Source organism: Xyrauchen texanus, chromosome 35 (genome assembly GCF_025860055.1).
Source record: "Xyrauchen texanus isolate HMW12.3.18 chromosome 35, RBS_HiC_50CHRs, whole genome shotgun sequence".
Classification (NCBI taxonomy): domain Eukaryota; kingdom Metazoa; phylum Chordata; class Actinopteri; order Cypriniformes; family Catostomidae; genus Xyrauchen; species Xyrauchen texanus.
In genome coordinates this window covers 923,178-944,062 of record NC_068310.1, presented here as the reverse complement: position 1 = coordinate 944,062, position 20,885 = coordinate 923,178, and the positions used below count along the sequence as shown (strand labels likewise).

Below are 20,885 nucleotides of genomic sequence, written 5' to 3'. Positions count from 1 at the left end.
AGGCCCTCCAGTGGTACTTCCAGTGTTTTTAAAGTTTATAAATACATACTATATTTCATTCTACATCAATTTACTCGGTAAATATTACCTTCAGAGATGATTGAAACAACAAATGATATTTCTAAAACAAATAAAACTTTTTTTTTTTTTAAATAAACATTATTATCATTCCCTTTTAATTCATTCCCTTGTAAAATTGATGTAACCGGGTGGTAAATACCCCTGGGTGGTAAATACCCCTTAAAGTTTGTTTTTCTCCTTGCATGTTTAAAACTGTTATTTAATTGTGATTTGATATGTTGAGTGAATTATGGAGACAGGAAAGGCAGCGTTTACCTGTATTTCCCTGGAGTTGTCAACAGGTGGCGCTATGTGTGTTGCGTACGAGACTATGCGCATGCATTCTCACCTCGGTCATTGTTTTGATAGACATACAACAAGTAGTGTGAGAGAGACGCGCACTCTCTGGGAACGGGTAAATATAATCCAGGGTAAATATAATGTTATTGTAGTGTTTTGTAGTATGAGGCACAGAACCAGGGTAATTCTTTCGAGGCTTTTATTCAACAACACTTATCCAACAAGTCTTATTACACTCCATCCACTGATTCTTATTCTTTCTCAGTCGCACTTCAACACTTAAGCATTACACTGCCACCTTATGGTTAACTATGAACACCACATTCCCTCTTACTTGAAAGATCCTTCATGTGACAGATGAGTGTTCAGAACCAAATCTTTTGTTTGTTTAAGTAACAAAATCACCTAACCTTACTGTGTACTGTTATTAACTTTACAACAACTTAAACAATGTAATTGACATTGTTTTACTAATTTTAATGCACAGTTTTATGTATTTACGTGACTATAACTGGGGGGGGGGGGGCAGTCGTGGCTCAGTGGTTGAGGCTCAGGGTTACTGACCAGAAGGTTGGGGGTTCAAGCCCCAGCACCACCAAGATGCCACTGTTGTGCCCTTGATCAAGGCACTTAACTCCAGGTTGCTCCGGGGGGATTGTCCCTGTAATAACTGCACTGTAAGTCGCTTTGGATAAAAGCGTCTGCCAAATGCATAAATGTAAATAACTGTTCACAACATATCCACAACAAGATGCATGTTCTTTTATACATGTACAATTTCACTTCACTGTAAGTCATATTCCTTCAACCACGCTGGCATTCTACGCACTCTACTACTCTTCCTAAGATTAAATGTCACTGGTGATTGCAAGCTCTTATTCTGAGTGGTAACAGGACCTGTAAAGCGAGTTAATTTAGAAACATTCCATTTCTTTTTGTCACTCAAAACAAAGGTACTCTTTCCGATTTGCTGCTCAATGCTCAGGGGTGGTGAAAACTGAGAAACACCCTTTTTCACATCCCCAGGTTGTTTCACTCTCACCTGGTCTCCTGGTTTGAAAGTGTGGTACTTGGCACCACGTCTTTTGTCAGTGTACTCTTTACTCTTGAGCTGTTTGTTACTCACAGTCTCTTTCACTTGAGCACATTTGTCACTTTTGGGGCCAACAGGAAAAACATTCAGCTTTGTACGCATTTTATGATGATGAAGAAGCTCAGAAGGTGAAACGGCTGTAGTACTGTGTGGGGTAGCTCTGTAGCTTTGCAAGAACTCAGTCACTGCATGTTTCCATGGTTTCCCCATCTGTTCCAGCAGAAAGGATGCATTCTTTCAGGACTCTATTCCACCTTTCCACAGCACCATTCCCTTGTGGATAATACACACTACTACGCATGTGACTTATTCCTCTCTCCTCTAAGAAAGCTGCAAACACACTGGAGGTGAATTGAGGCCCGTTGTCAGTCACAACACACTGGGGATTTCCCTCTCTACTGAACACTGATTGGAGGAATGATGTGACCACCTCAGCAGTGACATTTGGAGAAAATGCTACCTCAGGCCACTTACTATGATAGTCCACGAGACAAATGGCAAAACGACAGTCGGAAGGCCCTCTCTCAAACGGTCCAACGATATCGATCGCTAGTTTCTGCCATGGCCCAGACGGCAGACTGACAGGCTGAAGAGGAGCCGGAGCTGTTTTAGCCGATTTGTCATTCAGTTGGCACGTTAAGCAGGAAGAAACAGCCGACTGCACGTGAGCATCCATCTGCAGCCACCAGAATAATTCACGCAGCCGCTGTTTCGTTTGAACAATTCCTTGGTGTGTCTCATGTGCCAGGCTTATCAATTTACAGCGCAATGTAGAAGGAACAAGAACATGATGTTCGCCTCTCCTCACTAGCACACCATCCACACAAAGTTCATCACGAATACGAAAGAAGGGCACCAGAACAGGATCCAGGTCACAGGATTTCTTCGGCCAGCCCTGCCCGATTCGCAAACGCAGCTGGGTTAACTCTGGACAGGCTCCCGAAGCAGCTACGAAATCCTCAGTAGACAATGTAGGCACCCCAGTAACGAAAGCAACCATTTCTGGTTCCACAGCACTATCATTCCCTGTCGGTAGTGGCAGCCTGGACAGACAATCTGCAGCACAATTAAGATGTCCAGGTCGGTAGATGACATCATATGTGTAACAAAGCAACCGTGCCGACCACCGGGCGACCCGCATCCCGGCCCGGCCAATTCCCTTGGTTGCCAACAGTGTAGTGAGCACAGAATGGTCAGTCCTAAGCGTAAAGTGTCGACCCCACAGATACAGCCGCCACTTTTCTACGGCCCAGACACAAGCCAACCTTCTTGACCATAGAATATTTCCTTTCGGCTGCAGTAAGGGTTCTGGAAGCAAACGCTACAGTCCTTTCAACACGGTCTGGGTGTATTTGTGTCAAAACCCCACCCAGGCCATAGTCAGAAGCGTCAGTCGACACTATAGTGGAAAGGGACGGGTCAAACAACGCAAGCACTTGACTTCCAGAAAGCAGGTCTTTCAGCTCTTTGAAGCTGCGTTCAGCAGACACAGTCCAGGCAAACTTAATATCTGACGTATCTCTCAGTAGCGCACGCAACGGCTCAGCAACAGAAGCAAAGTTCGGCAAAAACTTGCTGTACCATGAAATCAGTCCCAGAAATGAGCGCAAGGACACAACATCATGTGGCGCAGGAGCCTCAATGATCGCAGACTTGTGTTCCTCATCTGGGAAAATTCCATGTTTGGAAACAACATGTCCAAGGAACTTTAAGGATGACTGGCTGAACGTACACTTGTCCCGGTTCAGTTGTAGTCCTGCATCTGATAAGCGCTGCATGACTGAGCGCAGCGTCGTATCGTGGCTTTCCTGGGTGGCACCATACACTATGATATCATCCAGGTAGTTCCTTACTCCATGAATGCCTTTCAGGACAGTTTCCATCATCTTTTGAAACGCCGATGGCACGGAAGCAAGGCCGTACGGAACCCGGCAGTACCTGAAGAGACCATCATGCGTAATAAAAGCTGTGATGTCCCGGCAGTCCTCATGTAAGGTAAGCTGATGGTAAGCAGCCGCTAAATCAATTGTAGTGAACACTGATGAGCCGCTTAGTTCACTCAACAGTTCATCTATATGCGGCAGAGGATGGCTGTCAACAATCAGGGCCTTGTTTGGCTCACGCAGATCAACACAGAGACGTATTTTACCCCCTTTCTTCGTGGTGACAACAATAGGTGAAATCCACGGGGAAGAATCGATTTTCTCAATTATGCCATTTTGCAATAACGAGTCCAGTTCTGCAGAAACAGCTTGTCGCACAGAGAATGGAAGTCGACGAAGCTTCTGTCGAACTGGAGTAGTGTCAGGTTTAACTGTAGGCTTATGAACAAACCCTTTCACGCTCCCCACAGAAGTAACTGGAGCAGGAATAGTTTCACCAACAACTGCATGTAGTTCTCAGGCGCAGTAACAGTACCAAAATGAAATGAACAGTTCAAAGCCCGAATTAAGTCCATGCCCATCAAAGCAGAGCCACCTTTCACAACGTAAAAACAAGCAGTGGTTACTTTTTTATTCAGTGAGACGTCCGCATGTAAGCATACTAGCACAGGAATGTCTTCTTTCAAGTACGTGACCAGTTTCACGTTAGGAGCAGTAAGAGAACAATCCGAAAAGTGTCGTTTGTACACGACCGCAGGCAGGATTGACACCGAAGAGCCTGTGTCCACGACTAATTCAGTCTGAACGGAAGCACCATTTGGCGTCGTAACATGAACACTGCATAAAAGTTTGTCTGTAGAAGTATTCACGGTGTCGGTCAAAAGAACGACCACTTCAGGAACCACTTCCCGAACATCCTTAGAAGAACGGCAAACTTTAGAGAAATGTCCGGTCTTACCACTAGTGCGGCATTTGGCTCGAGCGGCTGGGCAATCGGCAGCATTAGCCAGATGATTTGTAGCTCCGCAACGGTAACACGCGCGACTCACCCGCCGTGTAGTACCAGCCACAGGTTTTGCTCTGTTAGAAAGTTCAGCACGTTTCTTCCGATGAAAGGGTTTAGAAGCCACGGCCTGAACTGAACTTTGCGCCGTGAGCATGTGAGAATTCGAGAGTGCTTGTTCCACCTGACACGCAATAACTGCTAATAGGCAGTTATTAATAACTATACTATAATATAATAACTAATAATAGCTGTGTCCAGGGTCAGTGTTGGTTCCAGCAGGAGTCTGTCTCGCACTGCTGGGGCATACGATCGTTCGACCAGCTGATCGCGCAACATTTCACTCTCCAGATCACCATAAGCACATGATGAAGATAATTCCCGCAAAGCAGACACGAACTGTGAAATGGTCTCGTCAGCACGTTGAGAACGCTGGCGAAAGCGATGTCGAGCGACCACAACATTCACCTTTGGAACAAAATGATCCTCCAATGCTGTCATAGCCTCTGCAAATGTAGTTCCAGTATTAGGCAACGTGTAAAACAGCCTCTGGCCTTCAGTACCCAAGCTGTGTAGTAGAATAGCACGTTTCCTAGCATCCGGCCATGCATCTCCTGTAGCATTAATAGCAAGCAAGTAATTTTCGAACATTTTCCGCCAGGTAGCAAAAGGAATCGCGAGGCTCTCCACTGCATGGCAGAAAAGATGCAGGCGTGAGGCACAGAAACCATCGTCGCCAATTTGTAGTGTTTTGTAGTATGAGGCACAGAACCAGGGTAATTCCTTCGAGGCTTTTATTCAACAACACTTATCCAACAAGTCTTATTACACTCCATCCACTGATTCTTATTCTTTCTCAGTCGCACTTCAACACTTAAGCATTACACTGCCACCTTGTGGTTAACTATGAACACCACAGTTATGTGGTAATAATCTTGATAAATACCATTTGTGGATGTATACTTTGTTGTGTAAATATGGAGATATTATCATATTTGAGAAGTTATGTCATGTGTAATGTCCGCGATGATATGACGTCACACCATGCGGTGTAGGCCTGTTCATTTGACATTAAGAAATGTTATGCACTACATTTTTTTCAAATGTTCATTGTGCTTTTCATGTGATTTGTATTTAATGTGATTATTTACACAGTGTACAACAGTATGTTGAGCATTTCAGCCCTCGTGAAGTGAATGTGTTGTTGGAGCTGATTGTTACGTGAGTGTTATTTTCTCTAATTTCTTTCAAGTGATATGTAAGTGGGAAATATAAAAATGTACTTATGTTGTTTTGTTTTCTTTGTACAGTATTCTCACTGCCATATTGTATTGTATCGTACTGTGCCGTATTGTATTGTATCGTATCATGTTGTACCTTATAGTATTGTGCCGTATTGTTTTGGAATCGTGTTGCATATTATTTTTATGTTTATATTTTTGCATTTTAATACGGTTGTGTTCTGGTACTGCGGTGTTTAAGAGTATTGTGTTTGTTACACACAAGTGAACTGTGATACTCAAGTCTACAGTGTATCACAGAGATAACTGCACTCAGAGTAGAGCGGTGAGGGGGTTTAATTGTATAACCCGCTCTGTGAAAGCTCTTATTTTGTTTATCCAAATTTTTGTGAACTCTTCTTATCAATTAAATTGATAAGCCATATTTGTAAGTAAATTGTTTTCTTTGAATCAGTAAAAGAATAAACTTAAAAGTTAATTGAACCCCCTAATGTGTTCCTGGTGGTAAATCTAAATCCCCGGTCACATTGACAATGATCTGCATCAGACCCTCATCATCCCCTTTCATTATCATTGCTTGAAAATAATAAACATAACACCCTCTATCTTCCTGCCTACTCTATCCAATCTAAAACACTACCTAATTTTGTTATAAAAGAAAATACAATGAGTATGCGGACTCCCTTGCTATCCAAAAACAATAGAAAAGTGAAAATATAGAGTCAAAATAAAAGGCTCCCCTTCCCTACCACTCTTGTGAAATTCCAGGTTTTTTTTTCTATAATTCGTCCAGGTCATCCAGTCCAGGGCATGTGGGGTATACAGTGGCCCCAATGTCACTTCCAGATGGTTTTACAGATACAATGCTCACCTCTTTGGCTGCAGCACTGGCCAGCATTGATCTGAGAAGAGGCACAACACAACAAAACAACAACACAAATAATATTGTTATTATTTGTGTTGTTGTTTGCTATGGCCATTATTACTCCCACTTTAGTAAGCCATTCTCTCCAGGATCCAAATAGTTTGTCAACCCAATTTCTAACCAAGCCATTTTACTTATAGGTTCTAGTTGGCCTGTAGGCTTTCAATTAGTCATCAGTATAATTAATTAATCTTTGCTGAATGTAATTTTTTCAAGGGAGAGGGCGAACATATTATATAACTCTTCATATTTTGCTTGTTTTGCTGTATATTTGGCCCATTTATACCAGTCATTTTGATTTGCGTGTTCTAGTAGTTCCTCCATTCCTGCTTACGCTAGGGGTTCCATAACATATTCTAGGTCTATGGGTTTTGATACCCTCTGATGGGGCACTGTGTCAGATTGGGTCTTAGGCGGATGTTCGGTTTGCCCTGTTTAGCCAAATTGCTTATCCAAATTCTAGTCTTTCCAGGTTCGTTCTTGTGTTGTGAGCCAAGTGCTCACTCCCTCCTGACAACCCAGTCTCATATAAAAACGTACCCTGACTACATTGGTCCAAAGTGCAAAACATAGAGGGGTTACAATAATGGCCCTTGAATTGTATGACTGTTACATTTTTTTTGCCTATTCGTTTGCGTTCAAGTCACGTGACTTTCAAGAGTCCGGCCGTGTGAACAAAAAACATGGCGGACATTTCTCTCATTTTTAGTGAAAAAATCAATATTTTGAGTTAGTTTCTGCATAAAAATAAGTTTTGATTACATTTCTAGCGAGAAATATATATTATATTTTAATAATATTCACTCAGTGAATGTACATAAGCACTCGCTTGCTCGTTGTAGCGAAGATTTTTCAGATCTCGCCAGAATAATGTGAAACTGAAACGTTTTGGTTGCTATGGACTAGGGCTGCAACAACGAATCGATAAAATTCGGTTATTAAAAGAGTTGGCAACGAATTTCATTATCGATTCGTTGTGTCGCACAATTATTACGCCAGTCAATAATTCGCAGAGACGTTTCAGTATAAATAAAAAAAAGTTGAGTTGAGTGGGGAGCGGAGCGGAGCAGAGCATCTATGAGGCGCCGGACTGGACAAAAGCGAAGCGAACTCCGCGAGGGCGAGAGAGACCGAGTGTGTCCGAGATCGCGCGAAAGAGACCGAGTGTGTCTGCGGTAAATTGCTACATAGCTACTACGTAGTAGGCTATATATTACTAAATACCTTACACACCATAGGAGGTGGTCAATCCATTGTATTTGTTTTTTTTATATTATTTTATTTTATATTGTATTTATATTTTATATACATTGTATTTATAATTAATATTAGGATAGACTAGAGATATTATCTTCTGATATAATTATTATTATTGCTATTATTATTATTATTACCTATTATCCATGCGTGGGACTTGTAATTTTTGTGCATTTGCTTGTCAAACATTTTGTTAAAGATTATAACATCTTTGAAAAAAAACTAAATAAAGCACAAGTTTGTGAGTGAGTGCATCTGTGAGTGTGAGTGTATGCGAGTGTAGTGTAGAGAACAAGTTCAAACAAATTCTGTTAAGTTTTCTGATTTGTATTTTTCTTTATTTTTTATAAATTATTTATTGTTCTGACAGCTCAGGTCCCTTTAAACAAAAATATACATATTTTTGTGCACTTTATTTTTAAAAAGCCTATATATTTACACATTTATTCATTTAGCTGACGCTTTTATCCAAAGCGACTTACAGTTGTTATATATGTCAGAGGTCGCACGCCTCTGGAGCAACTAGGGGTTAAGTGTCTTGCTCAGGGACAAATTGGTGTCTCACAGTGGATTCGAACCCGGATCTCTCACACCAAAGGCATGTGGCTTATCCATTGTGCATACAAATTAATGCTTTTTTGTTTTTTGTTGTTTTTTTAATGACAGATTAATCGATTATTAAAATAATCGTTAGTTGCAGCCCTACGACGCTGCTATCTCCTAGCATAGCTGTGGCCCCCAGATTCCACATAAGACTCTCCCTTGCGATTTCGCTCAGTCTGATGGATCAAACCCCCGCCCACTACATGCGTTGCGTCTGAGGTTTATTTGCTGATCAACACATTATTCCGTGGCAGCAGGAGAAACTAATGTTTTACGATCGATTTACGATCGGTCTGCTGTGTTTAATTTTGAAATCTGCCGGATCTTCTGTGCATTTAACTTCCTGTGTGGTGCGATCTCATTGATGAGTTTTGACGCATCATGGCCCCACAAAGAAGAAGTCATTTTAGCTTGCTTGTTGGTATTACTACTCGATCACGATCTATCTATCTATCTATCTATCTATCTATCTATCTATCTATCTATCTATCTATCTATCTATCTATCTATCTATCTATCTATCTATCTATCTATCTATCTATCTATCTATGTATGTGTGAAGGAGAGAGATGAGCTGTCAAGCTTTTACAAGCACAGCATGTGTTCTCTGGTTTGCTACAAAGTGGGAGTCTTTCAGGCTTTTGAATTTGTTTTAATATACTGTATAACAACATACACATAGCTTATGGAACAAAACAATGGGATTGAACATTTCCTTAATTTGTGGTGTTCTCCTCTGTCACCCACTGTGGCGGCCAAGTTTTCCCACTGTAATAAAAAGAGAATGTTATTAATTTAGGTCTTGACATCAGCCATGAATTAAAAACAACAACATTCAAAACAAACATGACAAGGTTAAGGGTAAGTGATGAACAGCAAACCACCCCTTCATTCAAGTAGGTTTGTAAACTTACAGTAACCTGATAACAGTAAATTACCTGCCTATGGTAATATTTTGGTTAAGGTTTGAATATGCATTACCTACGGTGTAGCCATTTATTTGAAATCATATACCTCTGCTCTGAAGGTATCCATTGTAAAAGACCTCTGCAATTTGCTGCACAATAATAGTCTTGAAAATTTGGTCATGAAAGACCTCCCAAGTCTTTGGACTTTTGTAAATGCCTTTAACCAATGTATTACTTTAGCATCACAATGTCAACATCTAATCAAAATTCAATGTAAAGAAAAAGGAAATCCTTGCTCAGAATAAATTGGTGATTATGTCCAACATATGTCTCTCCATTATGGCAGTCAGGTTTATCTGCCGTAAGCACAACATAACTGATAAAATACACAAACACTGTAAAACTTGAACTAAAAGCTCAGTGCCAAAAATTGTCCGCCCTCTTACGGGCCTGATGTGATAGCACATTTTGATAAATGAAACTCAGTCTCAGTTATTTGCTTTGCGTAGTAGATCTCTGTTCCCTTGCGCTGCTTAGCGTGTATGTTTAAACTTTAGACAGCATGCAACATCATAATTTAGTTTTGATTCTAAACAATTAATCCATCCAGTTAATCTCATGGTACCCACATGCACCAAATTATAATTCATTTAGATTTGAGCAAGAGTTTTGCACAAAATAAATTAAAGGCAAGCTACATATAGATGGCTATCCCAAATACAACCCGTTCAGTTAAGTGGCTGAAGCAATTATGGATGTTAAATGGACTTGCACTTATATAGTGCTTTTATACTTTCTGGGACCACTCAAAGCACTTTTACAATGTTCATCACTACCACCCTTTTACACACACATTCATACAGCACTGTTTGCAGACAGGCTTTGGAGATTGGATTCCCACGTATTCACACACCCAATGACACACTGGGGGGAAAGTGTGGGTTCAGTGTCTTGCCCAAGGACACTTCGACACTGAGCCACAGCCGCCCACAAATACAAGCCAAGGCTATTACTTTAAGTTTTGAAGTACTAAGAATTAGGCTATTCCAATCAAAACTATGACAAATTGTACATACCAGAGTGAACAGGGCTCCCATTCCACCAACTTCATTTGGATCCCCTGAAAAAACACCAAAGTTGGGGGGTTAAGGGGTTTCCAGTTGGGGTGCTGCAATTCCACTACACTAGTACATCTAAGACTTTTAATTATTGTAAAGCTAACCTTCTGTATTTTGCAGCGGATCACCCTCTTCACTGGGTAGTAAGGTTCCCCTTCTAGGATCCCATGGTTACATTCTGAAAGAGCAAAAAAAGTACGAGTTTGACCTCATACATCGTCATCAATGTATTAAAAATGATTCTGACAGGCAATACATGATATATTTATGACTTAAGTATATCTGGCTAAGGCTAAATAATCACTGTATTTGAAGTCTGATTTTAAATGGTGAAATGTAAATCTATGAAAGCTTAATAACCTTTGGGTGATTCTTCCTTGTAGACATGTCTGAGGCTGCAGAATTCTTCTGCTTCTTTTTATTTTTGCAGACATATCTGTTGAGATTAAGGAAATGTATCTGTAAGAGCTGTTATTACAATGAATACTGGTCTAAATACCTTTATTCCAATAACAAATACAATGTCACATTACAATTGGAAAGATATAGATTGTAATCTTTTGCAGGGCACTCATTGAAATACATGGAAATTGTTTAACCATATGCTGTATGGTCACTTCTTCGCTCTACCAAGGGTTATAGACTACAAGATGTACAAACAGGTGACCAATTGAAGGAAAAGCCTGGAAGATGAGGGGAAAAACAATGAATGTAGTTCCTCCTACACATATTACCTTTATCCTATAATCTCAATATTGATTGGAGATGTGTCTTCCAGACTGATAATGCTTCAATTCACAGGGCACAGGGTCTCACAGAATGATTTACTAAGTATGAAGATTCTGTCAATCTGATTCAATGGGTTTTACAAACTCTAATTCCAATGAAGCTGGGTCAACTAAAATAAAAATGTAATACAACGATTTGCAAATCACTTTCAACCTATATTAAATTGAATACTCTACAAAGACAAGACATTTAATCTTCAAATTGAAAATCTTTATTGTTTTTTAGCTAATATTAACTCATTTTGAATTTGAGGCCTGCAACATACTCCTCAAAACCTGGGACAGGATCAAGACTGGGAATGTTTGGAACATTCAGGTGAACAGGTTCATTGGAAACACGTGAGTGTCATGATTGTGCATAAAAGGGGCATCCCCGGAATGGAGAATGGAAGAAGGATGACTTGCTTGTGAATGACTGAGCCTTCTGGAGATGGTATGTGACGGTGGGAATCACTAATGTAAAGGATATTAACGTGGGCTCAGGAACACCTTGACGCTACTACAAGTGCTACGAGTGCTGTCCACATTTAAAATAGTTTTTGGAAATCAGGGACGTCGTGTTCCTCGGGATAAAGAGGAAAAAGACCTCCCAGATTGTTATCAGCGCTATGTTCAAAAGCCATGGCGGTGTGTTAGTGTCCATGGCATACCCATGCCCCATGACATTCAAAATGAGTGAATCTTTGCAAACAAACAATAAAGCTTTTCAGTTTGAACATTAAATCTCTTTATCTTCGTTGTATATTCATTGAATATAGGAACTTCACTGGAATAGGTGTTTGTATGATCATCAGGGGCCTAATTTATAAAAGTATAAATACATATAAACCAACTGAGAAATAATAAACTGATTATGATGACAGAAATCCACGCTCCCCACAGAAAATGAAAGCTTGCTAAGTTACACCATATTTTGAGTTGATTATTATTTTTTAACAGAAACCAGCATAGGACGTGAATTGTTACAGACATGTATTTTGATGTGTGTGTGTTTGTGTGTGTGTGTGTGTGTGTGTGTGTGTGTGTGCACATACTGAGCTTGTCCATATACACAGTAGACTGAAGTGAATTCTATACAGCTAAAAATGAGGCACCAAACACCTACAGCAGACTTTGGATGTGCAACAGTGCTCTCCATCATCATCAGTTCCTACAGTACATAGATTGAAGCTGTTCTGGTGGCACATTGTGGCCGATACCACCTCAGTAATTCACTAGCCAAAAGTTTGTTTTTGCTTCAGCATCTGTCAATCATCCTGTCAGAATTTTGAAACGTTATATTTCCCTTTAGTAATATTTGAAAGGCAAGTTATCCAGACCTACATATTAGTAGTTACTGGTATAACACCTCAGAAGTCACCTCACACTAATCAGTCACTTGTATTTTTTTTTATTTAAATACATTTATTCATTTAGAGTATTATTTTCATTAATACAGATTAAATGTTTAACATGGTTATCATGTATACCATGATTAAACAACATATGAAAAAGAAACACGACTAGCAATTGAATCATGATTTATATGCTATTTGACAATATCAGCAGAACTTCCACGTTTCTGCTGAGGTGGTTCAGTGATGGGAAGGATGGGAGGAGGCCTGGTGGTGGGCTGGATGGGAGGAGGACTGGTGATGGACTGGATGGTGGACTGGATAAGAGGAGGACTGGGGGTGGACTGGATGGGAGGAGGTCTCGTGGTGGACTGGATGAGAGGAGGACTGGGGGTGGACTGAATGGGAGGAGGCCTGGTGGTGGACTGGATGGTGGACTGGATGAGAGGGGGACTGGGGGTGGACTGGATGGGAGGAGGCCTGGTGGTGGACTGGATGGGAGGAGGCCTGGTGGTGGACTGGATGGTGGACTGGATGAGAGGAGGACTGGGGGTGGACTGGATGGTGGACTGGATGAGAGGAGGACTGGGGGTGGACTGGATGGGAGGAGGCCTGGTGGTGGACTGGATGGTGGACTGGATGTGAGGAGGACTGGGGGTGGACTGGATGGGAGGAGGCCTGGTGGTGTGCTGGATGGGAGGAGGCCTGGTGGTGGACTGGATGGTGGACTGGATGAGAGGAGGACTGGGGGTGGACTGGATGGTGGACTGGATGGGAGGAGGCCTGGTGGTGGACTGGATGGTGGACTGGATGGGAGGAGGCCTGGTGGTGGACTGGATGAGTGGAGGACTGGGGGTGGACTGGATGGGAGGAGGCCTGGTGGGCTCCTGGTTAGTACAACCTCAATGGTACAAAAAAAGGAAATTATTCACCTCCTGTAATAAGAACAAATGTCTCCTTTTTTCTAGCAGTGACTGTGCTCAATATGGAAACGTCCAGTACATTTGTCTTTTGTATTCTTCTGTCTATAAATGCTGCCCTATGGACTCTATGCTCTCTGTAGAACTGAGGCGAGGCTGATTTTGTACTCTAGTGCAATGATACTATGACAGTGGTACCAAGAAAATTCCCAACTGTAATTGCTGTGTCTGTGCCACATTTATTTTTGTGGCGTAAGATTTTAAATAATCGCACACACTTACCATTAATTAACAGTTCATAGAGAGCCTTCATCCTGTCAAGGCATTTTTCAGAATGGTCTGACAGCTGCCATTTTGGCTGGAGGACTTGTGCGGACCAGGTTTTCTGCTTTTTCATTTTCTTTCCAATGAAGACTATAGCCTTGTACCCCAATGTGTTTAGCTTTTCCACCTGAAAATAAAGATATATATTATATAATATATACAGAAATATAAGCAATTATAAATGTCTGAAACATTGTGGGCTGTAATTATGTAAATAATAACTACAGACGTTAAACACATACCAAGACAGATGCCTCATCAATAACATGAGAGGTGGTTTGGTTTTTGTTTTTGTTTTTCAACCATGTCTCCTTTCTGGCCTCAAATTTCAGAAGTTTTTTTGCCAGTCTTTGCTTTCTTGGCTGTACTGACTGGCAATATTTGCAGGTCTTGGTGGCCACACCAATAGCTGATTTGCAGCTCATGCAGGTAGTTGTTGTTGACCCTCGTGGCATCTTAAAATTAGAATATAAAACAATCAACATTTAATAACCAAAGTGACAAAGGAACTGCATTATTTAAGTGTTACATTACAAATGTTTGTAATTTGGCCTTCTTCAGCATTATCAGTAGTGTCAGACATCAACACTCAATGTGTGTTTCATATTTTCAAACGCGATACTGTAATAGTCACCTATTCTGCCTTCATGTACAGTTTTTAATGTGTGTGTAAATATGCTTTGTGTGTATTGGTTTTTCCTTCACATGTCCTTCACAAAAAAAAAAGAAAGAAAGAACTGTTAAATCAGATGCCTATAGTGTAATCACGGATTGTTGTAAGGATTTTCCTTTATGTATTTTTTTTTTCACTCATTGTTTTGCCCACTGGATAAGTTTTAAAAGGAGAGTGGGAAGTGACGTGGGGGGGCGGACTCTGGAGTGTACCCGGGGAAGCGGTGTGTTTAGCGGGTTCTGTGTAATGTTTGCCAGAGGAACACAACAAAGGGACAAAAGTATTTTTAATGGATTATATGGCATGATTTTTCCTGGACTCACTACATCATCCAAACGACTAAACAGACTGTGGCGAGGTTGCGTAAGTTAACTGTGGTCTGCGGCGTTTCGCCATGCTTCACCTAGTCGTATTTTTTCTTCTACTCAATATCGAGGAGGACACTTAATTCAAGCTGGATTTTGAGTTGTTTGAATGAACATTTAATCCGCTGGGACATTGGGGTTTGGGGGTTAATTGTGTGTGGGAAATTGTGATAAGGTTTGCACTGTTTGTTTGATGTGTCGGAATGTGGCCACGCCTTCAGCGTCTACTGTGTATTGTCTGACGCAATATAAACTTGGTATATCTTTAAATACACGTTGTGAAACTTGCTAATGTGGATTTTTTTCATTAATGTATAATTATTTTGAGTGTGTTCAAGTGCTGATTGATTGTTTATATGATTTATGTAGGGGTGATTTAACGAAAGTAAGCAGGCCGTTGGCTGTAATCACCCCAGCAGGTATTATTAGATCTGCCCGTTACCTTATGATTGCATGTTGTATTGTTCCCTTGCTGTTTAGTGTAAGGTGAATTGTTACAATACAGCACGAGATATCGTTAATATCGATATAGTTTATTTTGCGTTTAAATGAATACATTTCTGCCCTTGAGCCGTGTGTCAGCTGTTGCAGTGCATTGTGGGATTTGTAGTATGAGTGAGTGGTGGGAGTGCGATTTACCGCGGGCCATTAATACTAGACGTATGAAATTATCCGGCCACGGAAAAAATATCGATATGACTTTTAGTCCATATCGCACAGCCCTACTACAGATTCTATGCAACAATAACCCATACTCTATAGTTTCATGTAGCTCCAAGTTGATTTCTGTTTTCATCTAGGTATGAAAATGGAAAATGTGAATGGAATCAATAAAGTTTTCAACTTATCATATCATTCTGACCTCGGTTAGCACTGAAGGGTGAGGGTCAAAATCCCTTGGCTCTTCAGATATATCAATACATATATATATATATATATATATATATATCCTTTTATATCAATATCTATCTGTATTCTGTTGCTTAACTCCTTTAATAAAGTGATGAATTAACTATATGCATGATCACATAATCAATTCTATTTTCTTATGCATAATTGAAATATACTTTGAATCATATGTGTGTTAAATGTTAATTAGTCACTTTTAGGAACATTCCAGAGTCTCTCTCTGTCCTGCACGTCGGCTGAAGGTCTTTTGGGGGATAAGCTTATTTGTGACGCTCTCCAGCCTCTCAGGGGAGGGGGTCAGGGGGAATGCGTTAAACATGTGTTCCAGATGTATTCTGTGTTTGATTGTTACCTTTCCATGACTAATTATATGGTTTAAAGTCCTATGTAATAACACCTGAATAGTAGAAGTGTGATTTTCTCTTATTATTTCTTTAGGGAAGAAATGTATGTTATTTCAACCCTCTCCTCTGCCCGAGGAGTGAATATTTTATCTCTCTGTTTTGGTTCAAATGGCCTGATAATGTGTGCTCTGGCTCTCTTGTGCCCAGAGAAGAACTGTCGTTCGTCAGTGTTTTGTGTGTGCGTTTGACCTTCTACCCAGTTTTTGAACCCAGTTATGCACACCAGGCCGACTCGAAGACGCCCCGCGACCAACTGCGAGGTCACTTCAGATGTAAATCTCGGGCTCGGACGACAAGTGCGCTGATTAATGTTGATAGGCCGCATAGCTGTCTATATGTTGTGACTGTATGTTCTTTTAGCCAGTCAGGAGTAAAATAATGGAATGTACGTCCTTGCAAATTGTATAATTGATGTAAGATTTTGTGTAAGGTACGAGTTGGCTTTCGATCTCCTCGTGAGACTTTGCCGCTGGCTCTACCAATTCCACTGCAGACTATACTTCAGTAAATTTTTGATTCTTTAATTGAACCTCTCGACTCCTGGTCTTCTTTCTCCATATCTGGTCCGGGTCATGACTGTTATACCCCTAACAGCACATTGCCGCCAACTGCAGCTAACGTTAAATGCGGTGGCTAATATAATGCTGGATAACCCCTATGTCATTGGACACATCCCTATAAATTCATGGTGATAAATAATTAAATTAATTTAATTTAATTTCGTGTATTCATTACCTACCTTTGAGGATGTACAGTATGAATGGTGGTGGCGGATAGAGCGGACACCCCCCTCACGAACTTGTCAATCTGCTGAACTCTGTGCCTCTGTGATAGGGCAAACCACGTGTCAATCAGCTACCTCTCACAGCTAGTATGTTGCCCACACGTAAAAACATGATGCCACTTTTGTGACACTGTTACATTTAAATAGTGGCGCGCTCCACTGTAAACTGTCTGCCGCGGGCTTCATTCCATTTCAAAGGTCTACCATAACCTGAACCCAACGACCACTGTCTCTGTTTTTAGGCATATTATAATCTGCAATTTTTAAAATAATACGTTTATTTCATTGTAGGCTATATTTCCAGCAGGGTGCCTGGCTGCAGCTGAGGTTATGACATCCAAAAAGGTCTCCGGCTCCTTAAATACTAGTTAACCATCATGCCATCCAATAAAGCACTGCACACACTTTTTTTTGTCAACTCAAATCTAACTATATAACATTAGATGCATTGTGTAGCCTATTTGCTGTGGCATATATAAATGACTGGCATATTTGAATGACTTCGTTAGGTCATTCTGGCATAAAAACCATCCAAAATCATAAAGATAAAAAAATGGTGTAAATATGGTGTAAAAATAAAATAAAATACCCCATTGAACAAGACAATATTTAAAGTCTGATGCCAAAAATGTGTTTGACATCCCCTCAAACCCCTGGAATGCCACAAATTAAGTATTTACAACTTCCAATTTTAGGGAAAACCCTGGGTTTAAAAAAAAACGTATCGGTTACCTAACGTAACCTCGGTTCTCTCTAGATGAGGGAACGAGTATTGCGTAAGCTAGCTTACGCTACGGGAAAGATTCATCTTTTCTGAGATATTGAAGCCAAAAAATTATCCTTAATTTTTGTATCCATTGTCAACGCAGTGCGGCAGCTGCAGACCTTGAGCGGGCTAGCTAGCGAGCTCATAGGTTGCTCTGCGGCAACTGCTGCAGCCTATAGACGAGCTTGGGCGAACTCGCGATCCAATGAGAGGCGTCCCGGCTCACTGCAACAAAGCCCGCCAAAATGGGCGTGACTAGAGTGCATATAAGCGTAGTTCGTAGGCTGGAACCCTGGTTTTCATTGACTGAAGCGAAAAGTCGCCGTGGCGCGAAGCACGGCCGGCTACGCAATACTCGTTCCCTCATCTAGAGAGAACCGAGGTTACGTTAGGTAACCGATACGTTCTCTTCACGAGAGGTTCTCTCGATATGCGTAAGCTAGCTTACGCTACGGGAACCCATTGTCAACGCAGTGCGCGCAAAGCATCCACTGTATGAGCCCCAGGGAATTAAGGGGGACCCGTGGGAGCCCTTATGAGTGGGGAAATAATATTTGGCCGGCAAGAATGCGGGTCATTGATTGTGTAACACATAAGCACATAGTGGGAAGGGAACGACAGAGCGGCGGTGCCGGTCTGTGTGGAATGTGTCCCATCAGTGCAGCTCACCAGGGGAGCTGTAGCGTATTAAACCGCTAGTAGTTTTGCCTGCAGAGCGGGCACTTCCATATTGTAAAATCTGACAAAGGTGGAGGGGGAAGTCCATCCCGCTGCCACACATATGTCGTGAATGGAAATCCCGCTGGACCATGCCCACGAGGATGTCATGCCTCTAGTGGAGTGAGCCCTAATGCCCAACGGGCATGGCAGGTCTTTTGACGCGTATGTAGCAGCAATAGCGTCCACTATCAATCTAGATAGTGTCTGTTTCGAGGCAGCGAGACCTTTGGTGCGCCCTCCGAACGAAACGAAAAGCTGCTCAGAGCGTCTGAAAGCGGTGGAGCGCGCAGTATACAATCTCAGTGCTCTGACCGGGCAAAGGAGATTGGCGTCGCGTTCGCTAACGGGTGCTGGCAGCGCCGATAGGGAAATGACCTGTGCTCTGAAAGGAGTACCGATCACCTTGGGAACATAGCCGTGTCTAGGCTTTAAAATGACCTTGGAGTCACTTGGTCCAAACTCAAGACACGCAGCGCTGACAGACAGCGCGTGAAGGTCTCCCACACGTTTGACTGATGACAGGGCAGTCAGAAAAACGGTTTTGAGTGAAAGGTATTTCAAATCCACGGATTGAAGTGGTTCGAAAGGGGGGGCTTTCATAGTTTCGAGAACTATAGAAAGATAGGAACCGATGGGGGGCGCGGGGGGGTTCATCCTTCTAGCTCCCCTGAGGAAGCGGATGACCAGCTCGTTTTTACCCCATGACTGGCCGTGCAGGGGTTCAGCAAACGCCGCAACGGCCGCCACATACACTTTGAGCGTGGAAGGGGATCTGCCCTTATCCAGCAGCTCTTGTAGAAATACGAGCAGCGACGACACCCCACATGTTCGCGGGTCCAGGTCTCGGTCGGTGCACCATTTTGAGAACACAGACCATTTTGACGCATAGAGTCTTCTCGTGGAAGGGGCTCTAGCGTGTATGATGGTGTTTATTACTCCTTCTGGCAGAGCGACGGGTAGTCGCTGATCACCCACGCATGCAGCCCAGCTCTGGGTGGGGATGCCAAATTGTGCCGCGAGCTTGAGAGAGGAAATCTGCTCTCACTGGGATGGGCCACGGTGCTGTCAGTGACAGCTGCGTAAGCTCCGGAACCATGTCTGATTCTCCCAACGCGGGCTATGAGGAGCACCGAGTGACGCTGTTTCCTGATCCTCTGCATTACCTGTGGCAATAGCGAGATGGGAGGGAAGGCGTAAAGCGGCGCCTGGGCCAGTCCTGGGCCAGCTGCCCTCGCTCGAGAAAAATATTGGGCAGTGAGAGTTCTCTTTGGACGCAAAGAGGTCTATCTCCGCTCTGCCGAATAGGTGCCATAACGCCTGGACTGTTTGAGCGTGCAGGGACCATTCCCTGGGGGAATATTGTCTCTGGACAGTCTGTCCGGGCCGCCGCTCAGGTGGCCTGGCACGCGCGCCGTCCTCAGCGAGCGCAGGTGGCACTGGGACCAACTCAGTATGCGTTTGGTCAGATGGAAGAGGTTCCTGGATCTGACACCGCCCTGACAGTTTAGGTAGGATACCACAGATCTGTTGTCCGAACGGACCAGGACGTGGTGACCCTGAATGACCGGGAGAAAGCGCACGAGCGCGCACTCGACCGCTATCATTTCCAGACAATTTATGTGAAGGAGCTTTTCCTGAACTGACCATAGGCCGAAAACCGAGAGCCCTCGCGAGACCGCGCCCAACCCGTGTTGGACGCCGCCTGTCGAGATGACTTTTCGGCGAGATACAGCTCCCATTGTCACTCCCCGCTGATACCATTCGGCCACTGTCCAGGGCTGCAGAGCTGAAATACAGGTCTGAGTCACCTTGATGGGCTGGCGGCCTGTGACCAAAGCCCGGCGACACGCTGGTGTTTAGCCAATGCTGAAGCGGGCGATGTGCAGTAAACCCAGCTGAAGTACTGCTGCGGCTGAGGCCATGTAGCCTAGCACTCTCTGAAATTTCTTCAGAGGTGTGAGGCTGTTCATCTGAAATGACACGGCTAGTCGCTGCACACGCGCCGCTGTGTAGATAAGCTGAGCCGGCATTGCCACTGAGTCTAGTTCTATTCCAAGGAAGGAAATTGCCTGACTGGGCTGTAGTGAGCTCTTGGTCCAATTGACTGCAAGGCCCAAACTGTTCAGATGACTGAGGAGAACTGTCCTGTGAGACAGAAGCTCCGTATGTGATTGTGCCAAAATCAGCCAATCGTCCAAATAGTTCAGAATTCGCAAACCCTGACTCCGCGAGGGGTGCGAGCGCCAGCGTCCATGCACTTCGTGAAAGTACGGGTGCTAAGGACAGGCCGAACGGAAGGACGGTGTATTGATAAACCTGGCCGTCGAAGGCGAATCTCAAGAATGGCCTGTGACAGGGATTTATCTGAATCTGAAAATATGCATTTTTCAGATCGAGAGAAATAAACCAGTCCCCCTGGCGCACATGCGTGAGGAGTTTGCTGGTTGTAAGCATTTTGAACTGTCTTTTTGCAAGTGCTTTGTTCAAAACCCTGAGATCTAATATTG

At 42.7% G+C, this 20,885-nt stretch overlaps 1 long non-coding RNA gene across 1 annotated transcript; it reads right to left on the bottom strand.

Annotated features, from left to right (window-relative positions):
• Positions 1–9,001: 9,001 nt before the first annotated feature.
• LOC127628720 (uncharacterized) lies at positions 9,002–10,559 on the bottom strand. The gene is made up of 3 exons (XR_007968699.1): positions 10,496–10,559; positions 10,350–10,393; positions 9,002–9,133 (listed from the first exon to the last, which is right to left on the bottom strand). It is a non-coding gene; the product is annotated as an uncharacterized LOC127628720 (long non-coding RNA).
• Between the last annotated feature and the right edge of the window lie 10,326 nt (positions 10,560–20,885).